A 26,665-nucleotide genomic window follows, 5' to 3' on the forward strand; every position below is an offset into this window, starting at 1 on the left:
CCGGACAGTAAGACAAAAGCCAAAAAGGTTAAATAATTGTATGTCTAATTTAGTCTGGCAATCACCCAAACCGTGGACTTTGGCAGATTGCTTGTTGGTTATAACAGAAGCCACTTCCTCTGCAGCAACAGGCATATCAACACCATTGTCTGCTTCCTGGGGATGGGCTTGGGGTGTTTCAGTGCTCTGGGTGGGAGCTCCAAGCTGCGCAATGTTCTTACATGGAGTCGAGTGACTGAAAAACACAAAGCTACAAACCCCCACCAGTGCCCCCGTGGGGAATTCTCCCATGCATATCTAGCTAAGAAATGAATCGGGGTATTTTTCTCCCTGCCCTGGCTCCGGGCACTCAGACAGCTCCACTGAGTAGAGAGGAGGAAGGCTCTGCCCATGGCTCCTCTACAGCTGCAGATGACTCATGCTTGGAAGAGCCCCTTTGAGCCACATTTCAGTTTTCCCAAGTTCATTTTTAACACACTGATTTCTATCACTTTAAAGTTCCCCACATAATTGCTGCTTGCACAGCAGAGACTGGCCTGGTGCATCAGGGACAGACCCCACGAACCAGCAGGCCCAGGCTGCTCCCCAGGGGTGAGGGGCTGCCTGCTCCCTCTTGGCAGCCACACTCCTCCTTCTCCTGCAGCAACATTCCCAAGGAGAAACTGCTCCATCCATGCTGCCTTCTTGGGACAGGTAGAAACAGAGAAACAAACCCTGCTGCTCTCCTGGTCCATGAAAGGAACACTGGGCAGATAAGACTTTCCCAGTGCTTTCCTCCCACGACCAGGACTGTCTGGCCAAAGGAGTAGGGATATGTTTGAAGCTCCCATTCCTGTTTTCCACTGCTTTGTTTGCTTTAGGGATAAGCATCTTCCCTACCCTTGCTTTCTCTACAGCTCCATGCAGGGCTATGGAGGCACACACAGAGTTATGGTGGCTACAGGGGTTCACCCACATTAGGTCAAGACAGACAAGCCTGTAAGTAACTTCTTATGAAAGATGGCATGAGGAAGGCACTTCTACTACCTCTTCCTCCTGCTCTGCTTCCCACTGCATGTAGAGGAGGCTCAAAAGAGGGACTTTCCATTTGGATTTCAGCCATCAGAGCAGAAGCAAAGTCTTCTTGGAGGGGCACAAGAAAGCCTCTCTTGTAGGGGTTTGGGCAGACCACGACACCACGTCCCCCTACAGTGGTGTGCAAGAATGACATCATTACACCAATACATGAGACAGGAAGTGCAACCAAGCAGAAAAACCACTGAAAGTATCTGTGAAGTGCTGCCAAGAACACTAACGATGGCAGTAAACAGAAAATGAGAAAAGAGGTTTGGTTCATCTAACTTCTTCCAGCTTTAGTCATCTCTAGTGCCACTTGTAACAGTAACAGTAGATAGTAAAAAAAATAGGTCCTTGGAAAGACACTGATCAGGGCCATTTTTTTCTCCAGGTGATGGTGACTCTCTCATGCCTTATCCCAGTCCTCAAATTAAATTCAGTACTTTGACACTAGCCCAATGAACCAGATGAACTGGCTGGGATTTTTACACCACCACCCCCCTTTTTTTTTTTTAAATTATACTAGTGCGTTACCAACAATCTTGGTAAGCCATTCTTGCATTTGTCTTCTAACTATGTGGATTCCTTTGTTTTCCAGAAAATTGCACTGAGGTCTGCAGTCTCCTTCAGCATAGCTCACTTGTTTAATTGCAGCTGCTCAAGCCTGAGCCGGGGCTTCTTTGCAGTCCCCCAAGAGTCACGTATTTCATCTTGTATTGAGTGTAAACATACAGGGTCACCTGAGCCACACCTGATCTGTTAGACTTCTTTCCATCAGTCCTAGAGATGTCTAAGCAGATCCTAGAAGCTCACAGACAGCCGAATTTGTGTCCCCTACCTGCCTTTGCGTTGAGCAGCTGACAGAGTGGCAGCACCCAGGAGCAGGGTGGCACTCGGCAGCGGGGAAGCAAAACCGTCAACAACCACAGCTTTCCAGAGTTACAAATGTGCATATAACTTACAGATAGGACCTCACAAAACCACAAAGCCAATCTGATTGCTGACTGCTGCCAAAACAGGTTTCCCCTCCTGCTTTCCTTGCACTGACGTTTATTTGACTCTGTAACCAGCCATCCACAGAGCTACACTCACATCAATCGCCCACTGCAAGAAAAGTGAGGTTTCTTCTGCTGATCCAGCTCACTGCAAGTTCACCTGCCTGACAGTGCTGGTATGCAGGTGGACTGGCTGGGGAGGGAAGGAAGCTCACAAATCCTTTGATTTACGATACTGAATCTGTACAGCATAATACAAAATACTGCAGCCTTAGCAATGTATCATTCCCCTCAAAAGCCTGTTCATAAACTGCCTGTTTGTACAAACATAAATGATCCTACGCACAAACTACTAAATGAAATACTGTTACTCACATGACATTTTCAGTTCCCTGCTGTTGTATTTGTAACATCTACCTAACATTTAGAAAATACAGTAAATATGTCGTTACTTCTCCTCATAATTCAGCATCAGATCTTATAAACCTGTAGGTATTAAAAATATAATTAACCTCCTTTACCTTCAGGAAATTTTATTTAACAATCCTGTTTAACTATTATACAGTTGAAATATAATAAAAATATCAATGGATATGTAGCAAATGACAGATTAATTCAGCCCCAGCTTTTACATGGGCTTCTCTACAAAATAAACCCTGAAATCAAAGACCTTCCAAAAAAATCCCAACCTTAAACAGGATTAAGCAGTCTGCTATCAAATTAAGTCAGCCTGCTTTCTCTCATTTATACCCTCCTATAGATGAGGGCAGAGAATCTGACCCTCTAGAAACAAAAGCTGTGTACAGCTGTGACAATGACATTACTGAATGCAGTCACCTGTGGTGTGAGCTACAGTCCCCAAATCTACCTCCCTTAATTCTATAAGTGTGCTCCCCATTGTACAGGCTTTCAAAAGAAACCAAACAACAAGAGAAAGAATAGCGACTCCTGATTTAGAAGCCACAGTGAATAATTCTTTGCTTCGGTTACAATGGGGGGTACACGAATGAATGAATTAGCTGCTTTTGACAGTGGCAGGAACTGGGTTGCCTTGCCTGTTTCCCAGGGCTGTTCTACTTCTTTGCAGCAGGTGCAGAAACAAAAAATGAGAATTTCTTACATACGTTTCTTCAGAAAACTGAAAATTCTCAGTGCTGCTATTGAGTCAAGGCTCCACAATTACAAGAAGTTTAACTGTTTCTGTTCAGAGCCAGCTCTAAAAAAGGTAAAGTCAAAAATGTAAGGCTGTGCTGTCCAAAGGCAGAGTGCAGTCTTCCATTCTGTAGAGATCTCTTATCACATTCCTCACCAATACCAGTAGCACATCAACAATGGGACAAAACACAGGGTATGTCTGGAACAGTCACCTAAAGGAATTTATGAATTCCTGTTATTTAAAGGACAATATTCACAATTGCTGCTTTTTCCCTGGAATACAAGCCTCCATGCTGTGGTACATAGCAGCACCTCCAGGAAGCCAAGCCAAGGCCATTGGCTCCTGAAGCCTCACTACTGGTGTCAGGAGCCTTCCAGTATGCAAAGGAGGCCTACAGAACACTGGAGAAGGACTTGCTACAAGGGCAAGGGGGAATGGCTTTAAACTGAAAGAGGGCAAGTTTCAATTACCTCTTAAAAAGAAATTTTTTATTGTGAGGGTGGTGAGACATTGGAACAGGTTACCCCCAGGGAAGCTGCAGATATTTCTTCCTGGATATTCCATGCTAGAAAGTGTTCAAGCCCAGGCTGGATGAGGCCCTGAGCAACCTGGTCTAGTGAAAGGTGTCCCTGCCAATGGAACTAGATGATCTTTAAGATTCCTTCCAATCCAAATCATTCTATGATAAGGGGAACACTACTGACTGAACCATTCCCCTGATGACTAGCATCCACTGGAAAGGTAGAAGAACAACATCTATTTGAGACATGTTTTTTAAAAATACGAAAAAGAACTACAGTGAAAGGAACCCAGGTTAGAAGGCTTTGTGCCCTGATATCCCACATAGCATAATCCTGTGGAGCAGCAATGACAGTTTGAGTTATTGAGGCCAGGACTAGATGCAGGGAGCAGGTCTGGAAATGTTCCCTGCTGAGACCAATACAATTTAGTCTCAACAAAGAACTTGAAAGTACTCCAAATGCAGACTGAACCTATCCCAGATTGTGTACTTTCAACAAAACAGCCTGAATAGAACCATGAAATCACAGAAATACACTACTAGCCACCAGTTTACCTGTGTGCTCATAGAAGCACAAAGGTTTTTACCTTCAAGCAGCTACTTAGCCTTGAATACAATTCAAAAAAGCACTGAGCCACTTTAGCAATACTGTACAATTAATGACTGATACAGCTGTACATTCACTGCGGATTTTTGGCAGCTACAGCCACATCATGAGACTGGTCATTTATTGTTACATACAGACACTGAAGAGACACAGAAAGGACTATTTTCCCTTAACTTGTAATTGGGTGTGTCCTTCCAAAAACTCCGCAAAGGCGGGCTTCATTGTGCCAACCAGGAGGAGACTATCCCCAAAATATGGAGGTGCCCTAAATGGTCTCTCACTCTTGGGGTCACTAAGAGGAGAATTCGTTCCTGGTGAGGGAATGAGGCTGCCGTGCCAGGATCCAGCACACAGGAGCTCTGCATGAAAAACCAAATCTCGTCCAGAGGGAACTTCTGTTTACTTGAATGCCTTCCCTATAATCCCATTTTATGGGCCACATGTTTTGGGAATGCTGCACAGTCAGGAGACTGGCAGAGACTAAAGGGAGGTGATTCCTTTCAGAGGACTGCAGAAAAGCAGGACACAGCCTCACTCTCATGGAAGCCTTCTGCTTAGCTACATTTGTATTATCATAACAAATGTTTTGGTCTTAAACGGGTACTGAACTCTAGGAAAAATACAAGTTGTTGTTTTTTTACAGTAAGAAAACCGTAATATGAGGATTTTAAAATTCACATTGAAACATTTCTCCTGTTTGAAAATCAAAAATGAAGAATGAAATACAGCACCTCAGCTTTCTAAAAACTAAGCTCCAGGATGGTAATGGAGGTTAAATTAAAAAAAAAAAAAAAAGTGAACAGATTTTACCACTTTTTGCTTGATAACTCCTTTCTTTAAGGATAGGTCCATTAACTTGCAAATGGAATAACACACAACTGAGCAATAAACATGGGTAGAGATTCAGAAACACTAATCATTATCTCTTTGGAGGGGTATTAGTTCTAGATACCCCACATTCTCTCCTTTGCAGTTCATGACTGAGCAGTGGTGAAGCAATGTTGAGGAGAATTCACCATGCCTGAAGCAAAATGCATACTCTGTAACTCCTTCCCCAAGACAGTAAATACTGGCATGGCTGCATACAAACAACTTTCAGGCTGAAAGTATGTCAATTATCAATTGACTGACATAGCTAATAAAACATTCTCAGCTACTTTTACCAACACAAAACCTTTGTTCTCTATTCAGGGAGCCTAACGTTTTAATCCCAGCCCCCCAGCCTTTCGGTAAGGGCCCAGTGCTCAGTACCTGGCAGGACCAAGCACTTGTTAAGCTGCTGTGGTTCCTTTGCATTAGTATTTTCCATACAGTACTTCGAAACAGAAAGCAGGCAGAAAATACAGTAACTTATAATCCTGAAGAACAATGGGCATGTCTGTGAGCTAGTTTTCTACACAGGATGTGGGGTGGGCCTTCTTGAGCTTGTGTAATCTGTCTGGAAGTCCAAAAACCACACTACGAAAACATGCTTTTCCTTTAACAAACAGTCACACACACACACAGAGTCTAACACTAGTTTATACATCTGTCATTCACCATTAAGGAAAATTTTCATTAAAAAATGCTTGAAAAAAATCATATTATGCCAAATTACATCCACAGACTCTATCTAACTAAAATAAATAGCCCTTTTTAACGCAGCAAGAACTCTATTTAGGGATGGAAGATTCACTTATTTAAAATGAAGTGAGAAGTTGCACCTCTGGTACTGCTTCAGGTGCCAGTTCATGTCCTAGGATCACTAGAGCCCATAGAAGAAAACACAAAGGCACTGGAAACATTTTAATGGAATGTGCTGGGAAGGATTACCCTATGAAGGGGTTTTTCCAGATACACTAAGACATTAGGTTTAACAACTTCAGGTAGCCCTTTGCTTGTTTCAGACACTGCTAAGATCAACTCTGTCCCTTTCCTCCAAACAGCACCAGAGGAAGGTCCACTAAAAGAAACTGTTTGCTGTACAAGGACTGGACTAAGAACATCAGAGGTTAAAAGCTGAGAGAGAAATGCTGTCCTTCAGAGCTCTCCTTTAGCACTGCAGGGTAAAAAGACAGCAAACCTGAAATAACGTGAAAAAAGAGCATACGGGAGTAATGCACTGTTTCACACTATTCCATATTCAGAAAGCCTAGCGCCCAACCGGAGTTGATCTTCCTGAAAATTGGACTATCATCACTTCCCCCCAATCCCTTTCCTGTTTGCCTCTTGAAGCTGCAAGACCTGGTTTATCAAGAACAATTACTGAAGAACTAGAGTTCATATGAATTCTCTTGAAGTTTTTCTTCACAGTAAATGTGCCTATCTTGTATTTGACACTGGAACTCAGTACTGTAACAAACTGTTAGGAATACTTTCCTTCTAGGAAAAAAACAGCTGTATGAAGCAAATAGGTATGTCAAAATATTATGTATCAATTTACTACAGCAACTTCCAGGTTTACATATTTTTAATTCCTAGTGAAACTAAATAGTATTTAGAAGCTCTATCATATTTCCAGTGCTCAAAGTTTTACTGAGTTAGTATTTTTGAAGCTACAGCAATGGTTTTTCTTTCTTTCTGTGGGAAATCAGAAAGAATAGGAATTAAGACCGAGCAACCAGGGAAAAAAAACCAGAGAACATGAATACTCCAGCATACTGAAATTTATTTTTGCACACTATCAGGTTTCAAATGACTAGAAAACATCAAGAAATCTTTCCCCCGCTTTCATATGTTAATTGACATTAGCATATTATGTTCATTTAGGCAAGTTACAAAGGAATAAATCCTCAGCAATGTTAGACACAGGAGTTCCTACCACACCCTATGATATTTTGACAATTACCACACAATTTGAGTCAGAAACTATTACATTCTGCACAGAACTGTTTGGCTTCTGTCTTCATCTCCAGCAAGTTCCTGCCTGAGAGGATGCACTATGCAAAAACAGCTCCTGCAGCCATGCAAGGAAATCCCAAACCCCAGCAGGAAGCAACGTCTCTGTGATTCAACATGTTGAGTCTTTTCCTCTGAGAAACCAGCGTAAAAAGCCCAGCATTAACTGCACTGAAAAAAATCCTTATCCTGTCTGCAACACAGATCCTGGAAACCACTGAAGTTTTGGGTGACTGAGCCTGCCTCCCTCCTCGGACTTCAACGCGTATTCCTTTATTGTACTTTCACCTATGGTAGTTTAAGGGAGAAAGGAGAAAGACTTGTTAAACGTTGCAAAACAACTGCACTTCACCTCCATCAGCTGTGCAAGAACAGAGGAAAAAGCTTTTCTGTCTGGATTAACTAGTTTTGATCCTTTCACTTGGAAAAAACCCCAAACCACTCCACAAAAACATAATATGATTATACCATTGTCTGTCACTGCAGTGGAAGTAAAGCAACATATCTCAGCAAAGGCTTCCCGTGTGCTGAGGTGAACTGCTGTAAGAAGACTGCACATTACAGTAACTGCACAGAAGGAAGGTACAAGCCATTTTCCAGGCAAAATAACAATGAAAATTACCAAAGAGTTTTGTTAACATCACAAGCCACATAACAGAATTAAATTCCATTCTGCTCCCTGCCGTTTCCATCTGGCTTTAATTTGCTAGAGAAGATCGAAGCCTGTATCCAAAAAACAGACTTGAGTTGTAAACATTGGTCTCTGCCAGCATTACTAGTAACTCATGAGGTACTGGAGTTACCACGGAAAGGCAAGGGGGGTGGCAGAAAAAGGTCTATGAAAGCAGGACTTGCTCTGTCATTAAGCTCATTGTTTTTATTGCATTATTTTAATCCATGAAATGAAAGTGAAAAGTGTTTGATGCTCAGAACACACACACTTGCAGAAAATCCAGTTCTACTCATCTTCGTTATGTTTTGTAACACCATGAAATCAAGCAGGAAAAAGTTAAGAAATGTCAGAACAGACTGTCTGGGCCACTGGACCCCCCTGTTTTATAAAGTTTATAATTACATGCTGCATATTGTTGCCTAATTTATTTCTTGTCGTGTTATCAGTAAAAGATCCCCGCTTCACTTCTTGCAGAAATAGTTTTGTTAAACTGTGACAAACTGAGACTACAGCTAACAGCATCTCATGGTAATATTTAATGCCTTTAATGAGACTTTGCCCCGTCTCTGCCTTAGACTTCCTATGTAACAGAATTCCTCAATCCAAGAGTTTCTAGTTGCCTGATGTGCTTTGGAAAATCCACTTACATGATTTAAAGAGTAGCAAAAAAAAGGAGGAAGAGATGTTTCTGCAGCAGTATGGGCCTGGATGTACTCTGTTTCACACCATACAAAATCTCTGCCTGTATTTTGACTAATCTTAGATCCACTCCGAGCCCCAACTCTAAAGTTATATTCAAGGGTAGGAAAAAGTGATCTCCCTGTTAATCAGATCACTCCCTTGTTCACAGCATACTCCTACAAATGATAAACAGCTGAAGCAATAGAGCACTACGCTATGGTGTTGGAACAACAGCCCTTAGGACTGGTGAAGAGCACTCAGAGAGAACACCTCAAGCCACGACTGCCCCTCACCCCCACAATGGGCCCCCACATACCAATTCCTAGTTGAGGCACATTACAAAGCTGGCAGTGTTTCAACATTGAGTTGAACTCGTTCAGTCACCCTTATCAACACGGCCCTACCGCTAATCACTTTTCACTGAGTTGGGTTACTACCCAACTAGTTATATTCTTTCTTCCAACCAGCCCAAACAGCCCCATGACTCCTCCAGTCCACAGGCCAAGCTAACAACTCCACCAGCTGTCTCAGTGCTTTCTGTTCATCCCATGATTCCAGATCCAGCAGACTGCTCCAGTGATTCCTTGATGACAGGTGTCATTAGCTGACAGACATCAAGTTTCAGCAGGTTTCTCACGTAAGGCTTCCTGTTCTTCTGCTGTTGCTAAAGATGGCTCCCTTCACTACAGGCCTGGATAAGCTCACCATGTTATTTGCTTGATATCCTCTTACCTCAACAACTGCCTTGTCCCCTTCCTTTAGCTTTCAGTGTGGCCTTCATACCTAGAAGTCCTTAATTTCATCTTAATGCACTCCCTTTAGCCTTATTACGCGTGTGTATATCTCTCTCTCTCTCTCTCTCAATTTACACATATATCAACCTACTACTTGCATCCTAATATTTTGATCTTTAAACAATATCAAAAAGCTTTAACCAAGTGGTTTCTTCTTCTTTTCTACTCAGATGTTGGTGTAATTATAAGTAATTACCAGTAATACATGGTCATACACAGCTCAGAGCAGTCCAGGGTGACCACTATATGAAGAATTCATCCAAGTCTTCTAAATTTAGCTAATGTTATTCTCAGCCTGCAAGGGACATGTGAACAGGCTACATTATCCATGGCTAAATGACATCTGTTTCACGTGTCTAAGGCGTGTATAACCAGACCAGCATCAGGAATTGTGAAAGGCTTATTGTGAAACACAAGCTTCTTAAACCACACCCATCAAAACCCCCCACCCACCACATGGATATACTCTTTTCCCATGAAAGGTTCATAACTCAGACAAGTTTTTTGGTGAGTTCCCAAATAAGCAGTAAAAGACTTTATTCTGAAGCATAAAACCAAGAACTGGAGCATGATCCCCCTTGGAGCCCCAATTTTACCACCTACAACTCTATCAAGAACAACAGGAGGTGCTCTGTTTACGTTTGGACCCTTCCATACCCACAAAGGACTTGTCTGCAGTTTGCAGGTTCCATGGGCTGAAGGGAAAGTATGTTGACTTAAGCCCCTGTCCTTCATGTGATTCACCACTTCAGCTTATGTTTATATTGTGCTTAATAACAAGGCCTCCTTTTTATCTTTTGATAAAGGCACTCCTATCAACATTTGACTAGCTTAGTGTTCACACGGTTTAGTTTATTACCTAACTGTAAGAAAATGAGAATCTCCTGGATGGAGCTGCAGTGCAAACTGCACAAATCTATAGAACTATGATGAAGAAGCTTAACTAGCTGCAAAATAACTGATTTTCATCTGCAAGTAAAAAATACATTTGAGGCCAAATGGAATTGTTTAACTTTCTCACTAGTCAAGTGACCACACGGCTATGTTTTTTTAACTGAATGAGCATGATTCAGACATCAGGGAATTAAGGTCTGACTGCCTGTGCCTAAGTAGTGATGCAAGAGGTTGCAAGTCTTTCTGTAAGTAGACACTCCATTTTTTCCGGAGTTCAAGATTTTGAAAATTGTTTTCTCAGTTGCTATCCTCTCAGACATAGCTAGTTTTCCATGGCAGTTAATACCAGCATGAAATTTTTGCTTCAGCAGGATGAATCACAGTAAGAAGTAGATTTGTTCAGTTTCTAAAGTCTTGATTTTAAACGAAACAAAACCCCAGACCAAACTGCAAACCAATATCCCTGAAGAGAGTACAACCATCATCACTAAGTAAGTGGAAAATACGCAGAAGACCGGAGAAAAACACAGTTCTACACAGTAGTGACATTTCTGTGTAGCTGCTGGAGGAGCACACTAGGACAAGCCTGCTGTTCCATATCCTGCCTCCACACATGGGGACACTTCTGCATGCCAAAGCTAGTATTTAACTGTTTCTTGCCTGTGTGATTCTAGGCCTGTTCTGCACATGCTTCACAGTGCCAAGAAGCTTCATACTTCTAGGGGGATTGCTGCAGACTGATTTTTGTCACGAAGAGTGATTATTTTTACTAAGGGTAAGTCAAATCAATTGCAAACATGAGATACACACAAGAGACCCAGACACTTTTCCTCCCAAAGTTAACACCTGTGTACTGCTGCCAATACTCATGCAACAAGAAAAGAAATAATTGTGTTGTCTTACACAATTTTTACAGTACCAGTAACCAGGACCATATGCATTTTTTGCCTCTGCCCCTTAAGAGAAAATCCAAGGCACTACTATGAATTTCTTTATGCCTCTATGGATTAAGATAACAAAAAACCCTGAACTGTCAAGTGAAGCAGGTTGGTATAGCTCAAACTAGGTGGGTGCTGTTACAAGTTATCATATTCCTTTGTATGCATCAACATGTACAATTAGGAGTAATCTGTAGCTATGTACATGAGAAGTAGCAGTTGATGTGAAGACATTAATGGTCGTTACCTAAATGCATCAATGCTATAATGACTAAGAAGCACTGGAATATTCAGTTTCACTGATTTCTCATGTTAGTCATGGCTGTGTACAGCATCAAAGTTCCCATAACAGCAACTGGAGTTGCTGGAGACTGATTCTAGTTACAAGCTTTAGTAGCCATGTTTTGGGGACTGTTCATACCAGAACTATCAAATAAGCTGCAGCTTGTTTCAGTTTGATGCCTTTGTGTTGTTTCAAAAGGAAGAATATTGTCAAAGTGTTGCAATGTAACTGCCGTAGCTGTGCTCCCCCCTCCACAAAGGGAGTCAGGAAATGTACTGATATTGTTCAATTGGAACTGATAAACCAGCTCAGGGGTTGTTACTCTTCTTCTCATCTAAGGTACCCCAGGTTCCTGGGGGAGGGGAAGACAGGAAACAAGCACTCTTCCTGCTCCCCCAACCTAAAAATAACTGAGACAGTCTTGCTGCAACATTTAAGCGCAAGCACTCAATAAAGCCTGAAATATTTATACTCTGGTCAAGCAGTCACAGAACTCTTGGGTTTTGCCCACTATTTTTTTTTTTATCATTATCCAAACAGATCAGGAGATTGTGGCAGGAAAGTTTACTTTTCTGAGGGTAGACATGAGCCTGTTGCCAACTGTGTTCTTAAACTATAGTTCTCTTCCTGCCGGTCAGTTAAGCTGTCACTACAAGCTACAAGCCTATTCTGACTCGTGAGCTTGAGCACCAACTTCCCCCTTTGAGCACCTCTTGCTCTCTCTTGAAAAATCTGCAGGTTTAGCAGAGTCTCTCTTTCACATTAGAAAACAAAGGAAACAAGCACCTCTGTAACAATATTCTGGAGAAAACCCGAAGTTAAACAGTGAGCAAATAGCTAGGGAAAAAAAAAGAAAAAAATCACATACATTACAAAATAGAAATGATTACATACAGTCAGCTGCTACCAAATGGATTTTCCATGACAGTATAAAAATCAGACCGCAATAAATCATGTTCTTTCTACTACCATCTATAAACACTAAAGTTAAATTCCCAATAATTGAGAGTTGTAAAACACAAGACTGATTATGCTACTCAGACAGACTTAAGTGGTACAGAGCATTGGCAGAACTTTGGAGGCATGCATGCTCATAGGCTTCCTTACTCCAGTTTCTCCTGCATTTAAAAGGTTACTGATGTTCTGGCTGCAACTTCCCTTTCAGAAAGCTACAAAAGGAGATTGGGCACAAACACACAGTTCCAAAACAGGATTCAAAGCAAAAGGTATATCTAATTAAAGATAAGCACCATCCTATTCTGTGCCGCTGATTCTTCAGCAATCTTCCTCATTCTTCAGCCACTTTCCATCACTTCTCACAATTTATCTACTGTATAGAAAACCTACAAGCTGATTCTGGCAGTCTGTTTGGCAGGTGAAAATTCAGGCATAAAATTGTAATTCTTTGAGCTAGCCTCCAATCCAGTCATTTTCTTTTAATGTCTGGAAGTAACACAGAATCTTACTTGTACAATAGCAAAACTATCTTAAGTTTTTAAAGAAAGAGTCCTTAAGTTTGAGAATAAGAAAGTTTAAATAAACCTTACATGCTGTATTGCTAGCTCATACATATTACCAGCTGAGCATGATATACCATAAAGTATACCTAGTTGTACCCATGCAGAAAGCTGGGGAAGGAGACAATCATGGAATTTATTTGCACATAAAGATGTCTCCCAGTCACCCTCCCGAACCCTGAGACTCCAATGCTTACTCAAATTTCACATATGGGCAGGAAACCAAAGTATACCACATGGCCAGAAATCCGTAACAGTTCAGACGTGAGTTCCCAATAGGAAGGAAGTTATAGTTAAATACAAGTCCAATCTGTGTTTCCCTCCACGAGCTCCAGAAGATGAATGGAAAAAAGCTAGGCTTTCCTGTTGCACAACAGCTAGGAATCATGTGATGGAGGATGCAGCATAACTGCTTGAAATAGGGATGTTACTCACATGCAGATCCCACCTAAACCAGTCTTTCAGAATTCCATAGTTGCAGACAATGCCTCTGTTTTCATAATTTCTGTGATCAGCAGATCACAGACATACATACCCCTGAGCTACTTAAAAGTTGTACAATGTTCAAGAACTACAGGTTAGGCCTGCTTCTTTTCCAACCAAGACAGCCAGATTGTAGTTAGGTTTCCTTCTTACAGCCCACCCTTTTGCTGCAGCTAGCTCTATTGATGATGCACACAAAATCAGAATTTTTTCAGTCCCATTTTTTTAAACACTAAGTGAACAATAGCTTAGAAAACCCACACATGTTGATGAGAATGCTTTTCTAGCAACTGTTCTCTGGTTAACATCAGGAATACATCCTTTGGTTTAACCCATCCCTTTAAAGAGCTGCAGTTACCTGTAGAGGCTCCATCATTCTCCCTTTGGTCATCTGTAATCACATGCAAGTCATTCACATATATTGCTATTTTGTGCTTTCACTGTTTCAGCTTATATGTGCTGAAAAACAGCTACTTTAAAGAGGCTAAATGGACCTCGTGTACATGCTGTGTATGTGTACTATGTTTTCAGAAGATTATATTCAATTCTTATTTTTCCCTGTAAGAGACAGAGCAGGAGTCCCCTTCAAACATTTCTAGTTGAGCATCAGGTATTTGATACTAAGGGAGTTTCAAAAAGGTATCATGTCAGACATGCTCCTGCTTAATGAGACTAAAAAATACATATTAAAATAAGTGCTTACTTTAGCCTTATGTAAGGGAAAAGCAAATGAGTTTAATGAAACATCTCATCTTTATTTATCATATGACAAACAGAGCAAGATTTCAGCTTATGAACCACAGTTGAAGTGTTTCTAAGCAGCAAAGACCTCTCCCTCACTCCAGTGCCAACTGGGCACATCCAAAATTCAGATTCAACCAAGAATCTTAGAAATATACATAAAGAAAAACGAGGTCTACTGGACCTGCTTTGTTGGACGCAGTTCAGGGTTTTTGTTCCTCTTTGCTTGTCTATTACTATAGTAGGAACCAACAACGTAGAAGGATAAATAATACCAATTGTAAAACAATACCTATTCTTGCATCATGCAAGAAACACCCACTACTTAAACTGTTACTTCAGACATCCCTTAAAGGCTTTGGATTTGAAATGTGATCCAAGACTGCAACATCTTATTTCTAGAAAGATGCAACAGATATTTTAGACATATAATATGTGCATTCTAAACAGAATGTAGAGTTTACATGAGTATATGTTATATAGAGTTTACATTTATGTACTGAGTTCAATCAGTACATAAATGTTGCTCAACACTACTCAAGCAAAGAAGAGGCACCCAGAGCAAAACACTTTTCTCAATACATAGGTGGGCTACAGGGAAAAATCCAACCTTCATGCAGCATCTACAGACACACACAAGTACTTTTAAGCAAGCCACTTCTATACAGAAGCAGCATTTGTACACAGCTCTGCCTACTTGTGATATGTTATTTACAAAACACATTGGAAGGATGTGAGGATTAAATCATAGAAGAAATTTGAAGCCTACGGACCTAATCAGACTAGGTAAGGCAGAGCCATTACACTGAACAGAAAGAGGACCAAAGTATATGAATATTCTTACTAGGTTGCAGAAATATGTGGAATTGGAGGAGTTTGTTTTGTTTTAAATGAGGAAACAGTTTTAGAACCTACTTCAGTGTCATTGCATTATTGAAATATGAAGGACCAGTTAAGTAAACAGACAAAAGGTATTATACCCTTCAAACAGATTACCCTGCTTGCTAACTGTAGGATGAGGTTAAAATAGGTCCAATGATAAGTTCCCCTCCCTCCTATAAGCACTAACACTTAGCCTCAAGGTAGAATTCAGATAGCTGCTCTTCTCCTTGATTTCTGTTAACAACTTCAATTTACTTAAATGGGAACAGGATTATTAAAACAGAAGACAAACCAATTTATGTAACAGCTGCACTTATAAGGCCATTAATATCTGTGCTGCACAGTCTGCAGCGCACTATTTGCAGGGGACAATCTGCAGAAAGTGTGGAAGAACAGCTTGCCTGTTCTAGAAAAAGAAAAAACAGAAGACCCTGCACTGTCAACTCTAAGAAGCAGTGCAGGCTTAGCTACAGCCTTCAGGCTACAGTCCCAATAATGCTTTGAAATGATGATTCCTCCCATCAGTTAGGTCTACACTAGCAACTGCAGGGTCCCAAGAGTGTCTCAGAAGAGTTCTAAGACACATAGGATCACTGTATAATTCATTTTATAGCAGCATGATTCTTTTTCTTCCTCTTCGTAGTACTTTCTCCAGTTTGAAATATCCCTGTCTACCAATTTTAAGAGACAAAGTCAAGTCTAAATGTTTCACCAGTATTATTTTTTGCCCCAAGCCACACAATATATATTCTCTGAAGTGGTCTTTCAATTTTGCAATTCCCACCCCAGTACAGCAGGAGTATGTTAACACCCATATACAGTGTCTGTATTTCATGCCTAGTCTAAAGGACGCAATGTGAGACACGGAGAAAAAGCCATTTTTTAAAATACTAGCTCTGCTTGCCTACGAAACCCATTTGCATTTTTATACGATTTTCCAGAGTTAGTGAAAATTCAGAAGTGGCATACAGTAGTGCCACACAATTGTACTACAAATCAGTAGCAGATTAAGCAAACCTGTTATGTTGAAGATTCACAAGAAGAGACCCCATTTCAAGTGTTCCAGCTCTCAACTCTTCTTGTCTTCCCTTGAGAACAGCGAAGCAGGTTCCCTGACAATAGCCATCAGGATTTGTGTAAAGTTTGGCTAGACTGTCAAGCACCACAGACCTAGAATCACAGAATTTGCCAAGCTGGAAAGGACCCATCAGGATCATCAAATCCAACTCTTAGCCCTGCACAGGACCATCCCTAAAAATGGCAGCATGTGCCTTGAGAGTGTTGTCCAAATGCTCCTTGAACTCAGCTTGGTGCTGACACCACTTCCCTGGGGAGCGTCTTCCAGTGCTCAGCCACCCTCTGGGTGAAAAACTTTTCCCTGATATTTAACCTAAACCTCCCCTGACACAGTTCATGCCATTTCCTCAAGTTCTGTCACTGGTCATGAGAGCAAAGCGACCTGTATCTTTTATTATTGGTACTGACAGTCAAGGACTCAATAGCACATTACCACTATTTTCTAGTTATTGTCATCTCTCCTTCCCGAGAGAAGTCAGCACACATTCAATTCTACTGTCTCTGAAGAGGAGATACTCAGGTTCAAAAATTATTGTTAGCTGAGCCCAGACATCGTGGCTCCTGCATGAAGTATAGCCTCTCCTATGACTACACAGAGATAGGAGACAGAAGCGTTTCTCAGAAACAGTTTAAAAATAGGATCTGACAACTGCCCAGCATGCCTTTATAAGCTTATGAGCTTGTTCCAGCACACGTATGCTGGGGTACTGGAGCACTGGAGATGAATTCAAAGTGTAGCACCACTCTGATAAAAGAAATAGTTTCATTTTATGAAGAGTAGTCTTCTAAATCGTATTTGTGATATTTGTGACAATGACATTTCGTAAGATGTTCCTATAAAATTCTTTGATTAGAAGGCCCATAATTGTTCTGGATGGAATTTGAGACAGCTTACCCTGGCTCAGCAGATAAGACCACACTGTACAATCTATCATCAGCCTGACAACATTGGGCCACAAACACTGTGACCCAAAACAAAGCAGCAAAACCAAGAGCAGCACAGTTGAGCGCTTACCCCAGAATAAAGCTGGTAAAACATCTCTTAGGCTACAGATTCAACTCCTGTCTCAATATCATGACCAGCTATAGTCTCACAGTCTCTTTGAGGGATTGCTTTATCTGCACTAATAAAGAGGCACAGTTCTACATATCTGATTTTTTTTGCCTTATTTCACTAAAATTTGGGGAATCTCATGTCAGTCCTCTAAGCTGCTAATTAAAGGCAGGAACATGGGAAGAGGGAGTTTAGCACAAGAATTGGATGTTAATGCTTGTTTCCCAGTTAGCTCTTCAGTCTATGTTCTTCTTGTGCCCCCCCTATTAGTTCTGACACCCCATATCTGCCACACAGGGTAGTTTTGGACTTGTATTTGGTTCATCTACAGCAGTTGCACTGAGACTGGGTCAAGCAGCTATCAAAGATCCACACACATGACAACAAACTGGATGAAAGACAAATACTGCTTTCCTTAGATAAGATACTAAGAACTGAACTCCACCAATACAAAACTTCATTAGTTGCCAGTCTACTGAAGTCTGCTGGGAACAAATCCATTATTATAGTCAGTGGTACTCAATGTCAGAAAGCTACCCATTCTGAGTGCACCATTCTGCTGTCAGACATGACAGAATGGTTTGGGTTGGAAGGGACCTTCAAAATCATCTAGTTCCTAGCCCCCTGCCATGGGCAGGGACATCTGCCACTAGAAAAGCTTGTTCAGGTCCCCATCCAACCTGCCTTTGAGCACTTTCAGGGATGGGGTATCCACAACTTCTTCAGACAACCTGTTCCAGTGCCTCACTACCCTCTAATAATCCCTTCCTAGCATCCAATCTAAGTATCTCATCTTTTAGTTTAAATGCATTTCCCTTTGTCCTATCCCTATCTGCCCATGTAAAGAAGTCACTCTTTTTTGTAAGCCGCCTTTAAATACAGGAAGGCTGCAATGAGGTCTCCTCAAGAGCCTTCTCTTCTCCATGTTCAAAAACCCCAGCTCTCTATCCTGTTGAGTACTTCTAAAACTCAGTGAGTCCTAACAGACCACACTGAGTAGAACTACAGCAGCCCTCAAAAGCTAAACTTTTAAAGAGACGTAATATACTGCTGCAATCAACTGCATTTCTACTTTTGAGTAATATCCACTGCATGGCCATGCCATATTAACAAGCTTGCAGACAGAGCAGTCACAAGAATTTTCAGCAGAGATAAGGGATCTCTTTTGTACAACACGTAATAAGCACACAAATATACCAGCTAAGATTTGCTTGGTTTCTAAGCTTACAAGGAACACATAACGCCTGTTGTGACAAGAGCACCTGCAGCTGCACTTCTGGGGTGCTGGAGCCCACAATTCAGTAACTTCTGAACTCTGGCACAGTCCAAGTCTCCAAAGCTGGTACTGTTTTGCCCCATTTTATTCCTGAAGATCCTCAAAAAACTTGTATTACTTGGGAACCACTGGCTATTTACAGCATCTTCATCAAACTGTTACTGACAGGGCTTTAGGGCTAGTGCTGCATTATAATCAGTCTGAGCACTACCTCACTTATGAAAGTAACTACAAGGAGTTTAGTACTGCTCTCCAAAGCAACTAGAACTTCATCAGAATGAGTACTTCAAATAACAAGGTCATGCCAGAAGGAGAAAACAAACCACTACCCCACCTCACTACCCAAAGGTCATAGCAGTGAGCTGAACCTGGTACAAATTCCCACTAATCCCAGGATTAGGAGGCCACACAACAGCTTTAAAGTTGCTCCTTTAAGTGAGGAACTCAACTGTTAAGAACTGTAGGACCAGCCAATAACCTGTTTTCCTCCTAAAGAAAAACCTTACCAGTCACAACTTTTTCAGAAGGACTCATCATAACAAAGCCTGAAGTGGTGTGCAAAGGAAGTTCCTGTTGTGCTGCTGTTTGAGTGGTGAGCAGTCTTTCCATACCCAGGTGAATAAACTGGTAATGCAAATTCATTTGACTAGTGACCACCGTGACCCACAGGTATCACATTTTATAAGTAGCTCAGAACTCATTCTGTAGGAATAATTCTTCATTGAATACCCCAGCTATTAGACTACCAGCCACTTCTGGAAGAAGCAAACCTATTTCAAGTTTTAGCCTATTCCAACAAAAACTGAACTTAACTAGGCTACAGTTCAAAAGAAGTAACATTTTACTTAACTTTTGTAGGCTACAATTTCAGTCAGTCTAAAGTGATCTTGCCACTTACAATTGCAAGTTAATCTACCAGTACCCTACATACATTAAAAGTTTAGAATTGTGCTTGACTCCTTGAGCAGTGATTCTAGTTACACCAGCCAAAAGCCTTGAAGAGCTGCCTGTCAAAATCCCCTAATAATTGTATCTTTGCTGAGAAAAAGTATACCTAATTTCACCAACAATTAAAACCTGCACATCTCCATTTTCCCAGCAGCTGCTTCTTTCTACTCCTGTTCAAACAGGAGCATTTGTGAAGCCACACAATGAACAGTCACATTAGAAAGCCATCTATTACAATCAGGCTTATGTTAGATCCATTCTTCACTCCTACTTCCCCTGACCACTTACAGAAGAATGAACAGCTGAGAAAAGGTGCAGGATCTTCTTTCAGCATGGGCACCACTTCAACTGTTTCAGCTATGACATTAATGCATACTTGGATCTATTACACTGTTAGTATCCCTCTCCTTTCTCCCCTAAATACCCTTGAACTCCTGTCAGTCCCTTTGTAGGCTAAAGGTAAACAACAGTGTTTAAATAACAGGTCTTCGCAAAGGCTCAGACCACACGTACATGCACCGACAGGCTTCGACGGCAAGTCAGAACCACAACTCTTACTGCTGGATAACGTCCAGCCAATTGAAATATTCTCATTAAAGGAACGAATTGAAGTTCAGTAGAAATTGTTACTCTCCCTGGTAAGCTGAGACCATAAAATGTAAACTACGTGCCCGTTTTTACTCAGTCTCCCCCTCCTACAGCTCTTTCCCCTCCCCTTTCCTTCCAGATTAACACACAGCTTGCATCAGACTGTCCTTCGGGCAAATCCCCTCCCCTGAGATTTCCGTCTCAGAGAAGTACGCGCACTTGGTTTTTACTCATCTCCCTCGGCAGAAGTAGTTCGGAATACATCAGACGTTGTTTTAAGACTGCACTGCAACACTGCTGGAGCTGTTTCTTTCAAGATAACTAATACTGCTTCCCCGAGAACAGCTAATAAAAACAATCTAGAAACAAGAAATTATTACCAGCTCATTAAAACTTGCCTTCATTTCTATAGCTTCATGAAAGCACAGCCACACCTCTGCTCAAGTACTGCTGCAATAAGCTGCCAGTTACTGAGAACTCTCAAGGTAGTCCATTTCTTGGTTTTCAAGCAAAATCTGATACAAACTGAGCTACCTAAAAGGTCAGTTTAAGAATTAAAACTCTAGGTGCCAATTTAAAGTTTTTCATTCCCACGTATTCTATATAGAGTATTTTATAATTTAAGCATTCAAACAAGTCCCTTATTCCCTGTTTCATAATTATAGCACAGAAGCCTAAATGTAATTACTAATAAAATATGGGGGTTTTCCTCATTTTTTAGTTCAAATTAATGCTCTTGCTTTAACACAACTGCAAAGAGTATTCACACATAAATCTGTTCTGTATTAGAAGAGTCACTGTACACTGAAAGGCTCTCTGGAAGCTTCCATTACAGAAGGAGTATTTACCTTGTGTCAAACTATGCCTACACAAGAATCAGTAATCCAGTGGTCAACAAACTAACTGCCTCCTCCTAACACCATTTCCAGTAAGCTGCCTTCCCCCTCTCTCTCTTAAAAAAAAAACCAAATCAAAAAACAAACAAACAAAAAAAAACACAACTAAAAAAACAAAACCCCCAAAAAGGCACCTCGCAACCTCTAAGATACAAGAATCCTGCTCTTTATAGTTGTCTGCACAGAAATAGGTTGGCACAATGCTCAGTTGACAGCCACCTTCAGACACTCAAAAAAAAGGGGGAGATGCTGAAACTGAGCTTATGTCCTAAAAGGTAGGCTCAAATGAGACTCTGGACTTTTGAAAGCTTCTCACTGTGTCATTCTTAATTACTGTCTTCTCCCTTTCTTTCCTGGTATCCTCTACATAAGCTACAAAGGAAAAATGTAGGGCTATTAGATGCTTCCAATCCTGTTTTTCCACCCCTCCTCCCACAACACATGGATGCCCTGCAGGCTGTATATGCAACCAATATGGACTACTTAGAGTAGCTCCCAAGGCCCCAGCCAGTTCTTATGTAACTGGACTCCACCTCACCGTCTTACTTATGTAACACATATTAAGGACCATCTATTATACAGGAATCTTCTATATTAGTCATACGCTCAGTTACTTTCATTCCAGTAGTTCTCAAAACACCACATTCGTGAAGTATTCAAGCTTTATCCCCTACCCTACCAGGTTACTAGAGTGGAAGTAAAAAGAAAAAAAAAATCTTATCTGGGGATAAAATAACAACAGAAAAAGTGAAACATTTACAAATAAAATAAACCTCCACCCTTAAAGCATCAGCAATTTTAACTGTTAATTTGTTCATTGGGTCAGATGCAGTGGCTAAATTTACACCGTGGCATACAAGAACAAAACATGGGAGCTGGCACTGCACTGCTTTGAAAGCTCAAGAACTTCACCCAAACAGTAAGAGGAGTTGCATTCCTTAACGAAAAGCATTAGGATTGGAAAACATACATTTTTCCACTTCCCCTGCATTAAAATATTTAAATAAGAGAAGACCAAGAAAATATATCTGCCAATCTTGCAAGCCTACCCAGACCTGTGTAACGAGTTCATTTTCCTATGAACCTCAGAAAATACAGCATGGGGAGTCCTCACAATATTCGCAAACCACAGTTTTCATCTGCACTAAGTATATACGTTAATTCCTATGTTAAAGAAACAGGCCACTGTGGCCTGACTTTGGAATACACACATCACCCCAAAGAAAAGCTGCTCGACTCCGTACAATGGGATCCAACAACACACAAATAAAAGAACAGCGATCCACTTTTCCTGTTCAAATAGAATAAAGTCATGAACACCTCGCAGATTCTCCCTTGGCCCCCCTGCCCAGTACCCCCGGCAGAGCAACAACGGAGCAGCCACGACCTCCTCGTCAGAAGAACAACTCCGCATAGCCTGTGCGTTTTCCTCAGCGGCTTTAATGAGGTCATTTGAACATCGCTTAAACGGACTGTTTCGGTAGGAACCACTCGGTGACCCCGGGAGCCTGAGGGGCAGCGGAGTGACCCCGCACCGGGCGAGCGGCACCACCGTGAGCGCACCCGGCTCCCACGCTCGGGCGGAGCCAGCAGGCGCCCGGGGGGAACTTTCCCTGGCGGTGGGTAAAGCCCTGCGCAGAGAGGGGGCGGAATGAAAAGCTTCCCCCGAGAGCAGCTACACCCTGGAGGTGGGTGGAGAATAAGGAGAGAAGCGAGAACCTTCCTCGGCAGCAGCTACACCCTCGTGCACAAGGCTGATGGGGGAGGGGAAGCAGCGCGGGCCCGCCGGCGGGGTGCGGGAGGAGGGGGGAAGCCCGGGCTGTCCCGGGCAGCCGCCGCCGCCTCAGCCAGCTTGGTCCGCAGCCAAACCCCACAGGAATGCAACGCGGTCACATGACCTCCGGCGGACGTGCAACTCCCTTCCCTCTCCAGGGACACCCTGCGCCATCTTGTACTGACGCAGTTACAAAGGCAGGCGCGAGTTACTCCCCTCTCGCTCTTCCCCCGCTCCTCTCCGCACAGCCCCGGCACTGTTCGGGAAGAAGCCCAAGCCTGGTCCTCCTTTCCTTTTCCACCAGCTCTTCGGGGACGCCCTGCCCGCGGAGTTCCTCCCTGGCGCTGGGATCATGGCGCCCGTTTTCTCTCTTTGCCTCCCCCGGCAGCTCCCGACCCTGCCCAGCTGCGGCTGCCCCTGCTGCAGGATGATGTCAGCGCCAGCCAATCAGGGCGCGCCGGGCCACCCCAGCCGGCCCGGCCATTGGCTGCCGCGCCGCTCCCGCCCCCCTCCTGACTCGGGCTCCGCCGCGGTTCGCTGCGGAGCCGCAGCCAAGGCACAAGTGCGGGGAGGGGAATAGGAGGGGAAGGGAAAAAAAAAAAAAAAAAAAAGGCAACCCTACACAAAAAACCGACAACCAAACCCACCAAGACGCCAGCCGCCATTTCGCGCAACAACAGGCAGAACCCGAGCGAGCAGCCCCAGCCAAGCGCCCTAAGGAGAAAGAGAGAGAAAGAAACAAGAGACACACGCACAGAAGAGTTAGACAGGAAAAAATACCCATAGACTCCGCCATGATCACAAGACGTTTAATCGCCTCCCCCCCCCCTTAGACTTAATGCCCCATTACAGCCGCCTCCTCTGCGTCCAACCAGCTAGCAGATCCCTTCACCTCGGCTCCCTCCTGCCGCAGCAGCAGCTGTTTAGAGCCCCAAACTCTCTGTGCTCAAGGTGTGGGGGGACGCTAGTCTATGGCGCTGCTGCTAACTGCTTCTCCAGTCACCCGAATGTTGCGGCTCCATCGAGGCAGGGTAAGAGCTGCCAGCCCAGCTTTTATCTGGTGCCCCGAGTTTGCGCACTGAAGGAGGCTCGCTCAGCCCCTGGTGGGCGTCGAATGAAACCCCAGCCGCCGCCTCCCCTCCCTCAATCAGCCGTATCGCTGGAGGGGCTGAAGTCGGGCAGGGGAGACGGGGCGGCGTGCGGGCAGCGCGGGGAGCTGGGAGGCGATATGGTGGCAGGAAGAAGGGCTCGGTACAAATGGCAGAGGCTGCGTCTGCCCTGAAACGGCGAGCGAGCTCCTGGCTTTGCCAGCGCCGCTGGTCTGGAGGGAAGCATGCTGTTCCTGCTCCCTGAGCGCCGTTCCCTAAAGGGCAAATGAGGCTCGTTGGCTGTTCGTCTCGTTCCCCGCAGAACAGAAATCGCGTGCTGTCCCACTCGCTTTAAGGAAAGAAGCTCTCTCCCACTTGCCTTATACATGAGTCCTAAACGCTTCGGGGAAGATTCTCAGCCTCGAGTGTCTTACTGATAGATTCAGTCAAAACCTCCTGAGCAGGTCTCGGCCAAAGCACCCGCTTCTTGCTCGCCCCCCTCTTCCCTGCCCCTCAGTAAGTTCCTCTGCCTGTGTGGGATCCGGCAGGTCCGTCCGGCTTTTCGCGCAGCTTGTGGCGAAAATGTGCTCAGTTTAAGGTTCAGAAAGAACACGCATGCCGAGAGCATCGACGTGAGGTCGTGAGGAAGAAGCCGGAGGTCGGGGTGGGGGAGAGCGGCCGAGGAGGGAGTTTAGGCGTTTGTTCATCGGAGGATGCAGCTCTGACTCAGACATCCCCGCTCCCGCCCGCGCTCGGCCCCACAACAGGCCGGGACGGAGCCCCCGCCCCTCCCGCGCGGGCTGCGCCGCCGGGGCTGCGGATCGCCCCCGGCGCCAGCCCCCGCTGCAGCCACCCCTCCTCCGCTGCCCTACTTCCCTCCTCACGGCCCCCCTGCCCAGCCCCTGCCGCAGTCTGGTGCCGCGGCCGCGCCCAGACCCCCCGAGCCGTTCAGCCGTGTTGCAAAATGGACACTGAGGGCTCGGCGGGCGCGGGCTGCGCTCCCGGCCCGTAAGCAAAATGGCGGCTGTTTGGCTTCGCCTTGGTAACCCTGCCCCTGTCAGGCGGGGCGGGTGAGCCCCGTGCAGGGGGAGGGAGGGGAGAGCGGACGCCATTTTCCCAGAGAGAGGCAGTGACATAGAAGGGAGCGTAGGAGGCTGGAGGGAGGGAGGCACGGGAGCAGCGGCGGCAGCGGCGGGGTTTGTACACAGGTCCCAGGGCAAGGGCGCCTCTGAGCTGGTCCCTTTAGGGTTCTGCGCACTGAGCTAGGTTTGGGGGGAGGGGGGGGTCTCCTCTTTCCCTTTTCTTTCTTTTACTAGAGCCTCCTGAGGGCTGAGTCCTGACTAGGGTAGGGATATCCGCAGTGGGGCTGTTGCATTGTTTTGGTTGGGATAGAGAAAGGGCTCAGCTGAGGGGTCCTGCTGCCTGGCCTGTGACCATTACAGGTGAGTCTTTGGTTTTTATCGGCATATTCTGCTGTGGGTGCTTTGGGGGAGGGGGGGGTGGCAGAAGGGGAATGAAATGCGACGGGAACGTCTCATTACCCTAGGTGCGAGTCTAACTCCTTCCCCTCATGAAATGTGTTTCATTTCTGTTTAAGTTACCTTGAATTTGCTTTTCCTTTTGTGGGGTTTGGTTAAAAAATGGCAGGCTGTCGCTATATCTTGTGAATATGGCGGGTTACTGTAACTGGAGGAGCTGAGGAGAATTTTTTGGCAGTTACGCCAGATTTATGCATTATGCTTGGAAAATGAGCCAAAAGGAGCTATTATGTGACAGCATAGGCTTCCTTGGGCTGGCGGATTTCAGAACGGGTTTGTGCCTTATTGGGACTGCGTATTGAGTTTTACGAAGCTTGGGGAAGCCTATTCTTTTCCTCCATCCTGTATATTTTTGCTTTGTGGTACTAAAATGGCTCGTTATAGGCCTAATCTCTCTGCCTTCCACACCCCCGCCTCCCTGCCTCCCTCCCTGTTAATATCTCCGCTTCGTGGTGTAACCTGGACAAACGGAGAGCAGTCCCCAGGAGTTTCTGTGCCAATTTAAAAGGGGATCATTCTCCCCACCCCCTTTCTCCAGGCTGTAAGTAGTTACACTGGTGCATCCCTTTCTTGCTTTAGTTTCTGCAGCCAGCGTTCGTGTTCCCTGGGTGGCATATATCAGTCTCTCTCTCCTGAAGCGATAAGTGTTGGTGGGTTAGACCTTATTGCTGCAGACATAGGGGAGGAGAAACAAACGGTTCACTGTGTAGTACTAAATAGGGTAGAGAAACATAATATAGCCTGATTATAAAGGTCCTGTATTCCCCCATACTCGGCCATTAGGGAATGTGCGGTGTTTGAAAGCCCTGAGGTCCCCTGAAATGCTACATGCTACGTGTCGTCAAAAGCAGAAGTTCAGTGCTGCATTTAGATTTAGGAATGTTTTAATCTGTTTATTTACAGTACCTTAAAGGAATAATAATGAAGCGTTTTTGTTACTCAGGGCTCAGATGGGTGAAAAGAGAGAGATATCCATGGGTGCAGTTACAATGCATGATTAATTGATTATCATCACTATACTTTTAAAGTTACTTTTAAAAAAATGTGGAGCAAATTTTTTAATTTCCCTCTTTTGTCCTTTAGAGATTCTAAAAATGGCGGCCTCAGGCTGATGTTGTGGTAATCTAATCAGCTCGGGTCCTCCACACCCCATGCAGTGCGTTTGTCTGCAGCATATTAGAGTCTTACTATGTTTAAATGAAAAGGTTGTTCCCTTCAAATAACGTACAAAACATCTCTTGACTTTACTACGATTTAAAAATGCTGTGTTCCAGCTGATTAATTTTATTGGTTATGTGTGTGAAAGGCAAGTGAACGAGACCACTCTGT

At 43.7% G+C, this 26,665-nt stretch overlaps 1 protein-coding gene and 1 long non-coding RNA gene across 7 annotated transcripts in view; one reads left to right on the forward strand and one right to left on the reverse strand.

Annotated features, from left to right (window-relative positions):
* Positions 1-6,964: 6,964 nt before the first annotated feature.
* On the reverse strand, positions 6,965-24,563 carry LOC126644370 (uncharacterized). The gene is made up of 3 exons (XR_007629920.1): positions 23,603-24,563; positions 23,358-23,424; positions 6,965-23,130 (listed from the first exon to the last, which is right to left on the reverse strand). It is a non-coding gene; the product is annotated as an uncharacterized LOC126644370 (long non-coding RNA).
* A 412-nt stretch (positions 24,564-24,975) lies between these two features.
* The window catches only part of KMT2E (lysine methyltransferase 2E (inactive)), a 57,244-nt gene continuing 55,554 nt past the window's right edge, over positions 24,976-26,665 (forward strand). For 4 of the 6 annotated variants that reach the window (XM_050325133.1, XM_050325138.1, XM_050325139.1 and 1 more), the window contains exon 1: positions 24,976-25,240. The gene's annotated coding sequence lies outside the window, so the exon portion shown is untranslated. Of the gene's footprint in view, positions 25,241-25,814; positions 25,878-26,665 lie in introns of all 6 variants that reach the window. The other 2 variants (XM_050325137.1, XM_050325134.1) reach the window with 2 other exon arrangements.

The sequence above is a fragment of the Myiozetetes cayanensis genome, unplaced genomic scaffold (genome assembly GCF_022539395.1).
Source record: "Myiozetetes cayanensis isolate MyiCay16 unplaced genomic scaffold, myiCay2020 scf3, whole genome shotgun sequence".
NCBI lineage: Eukaryota > Metazoa > Chordata > Aves > Passeriformes > Tyrannidae > Myiozetetes > Myiozetetes cayanensis.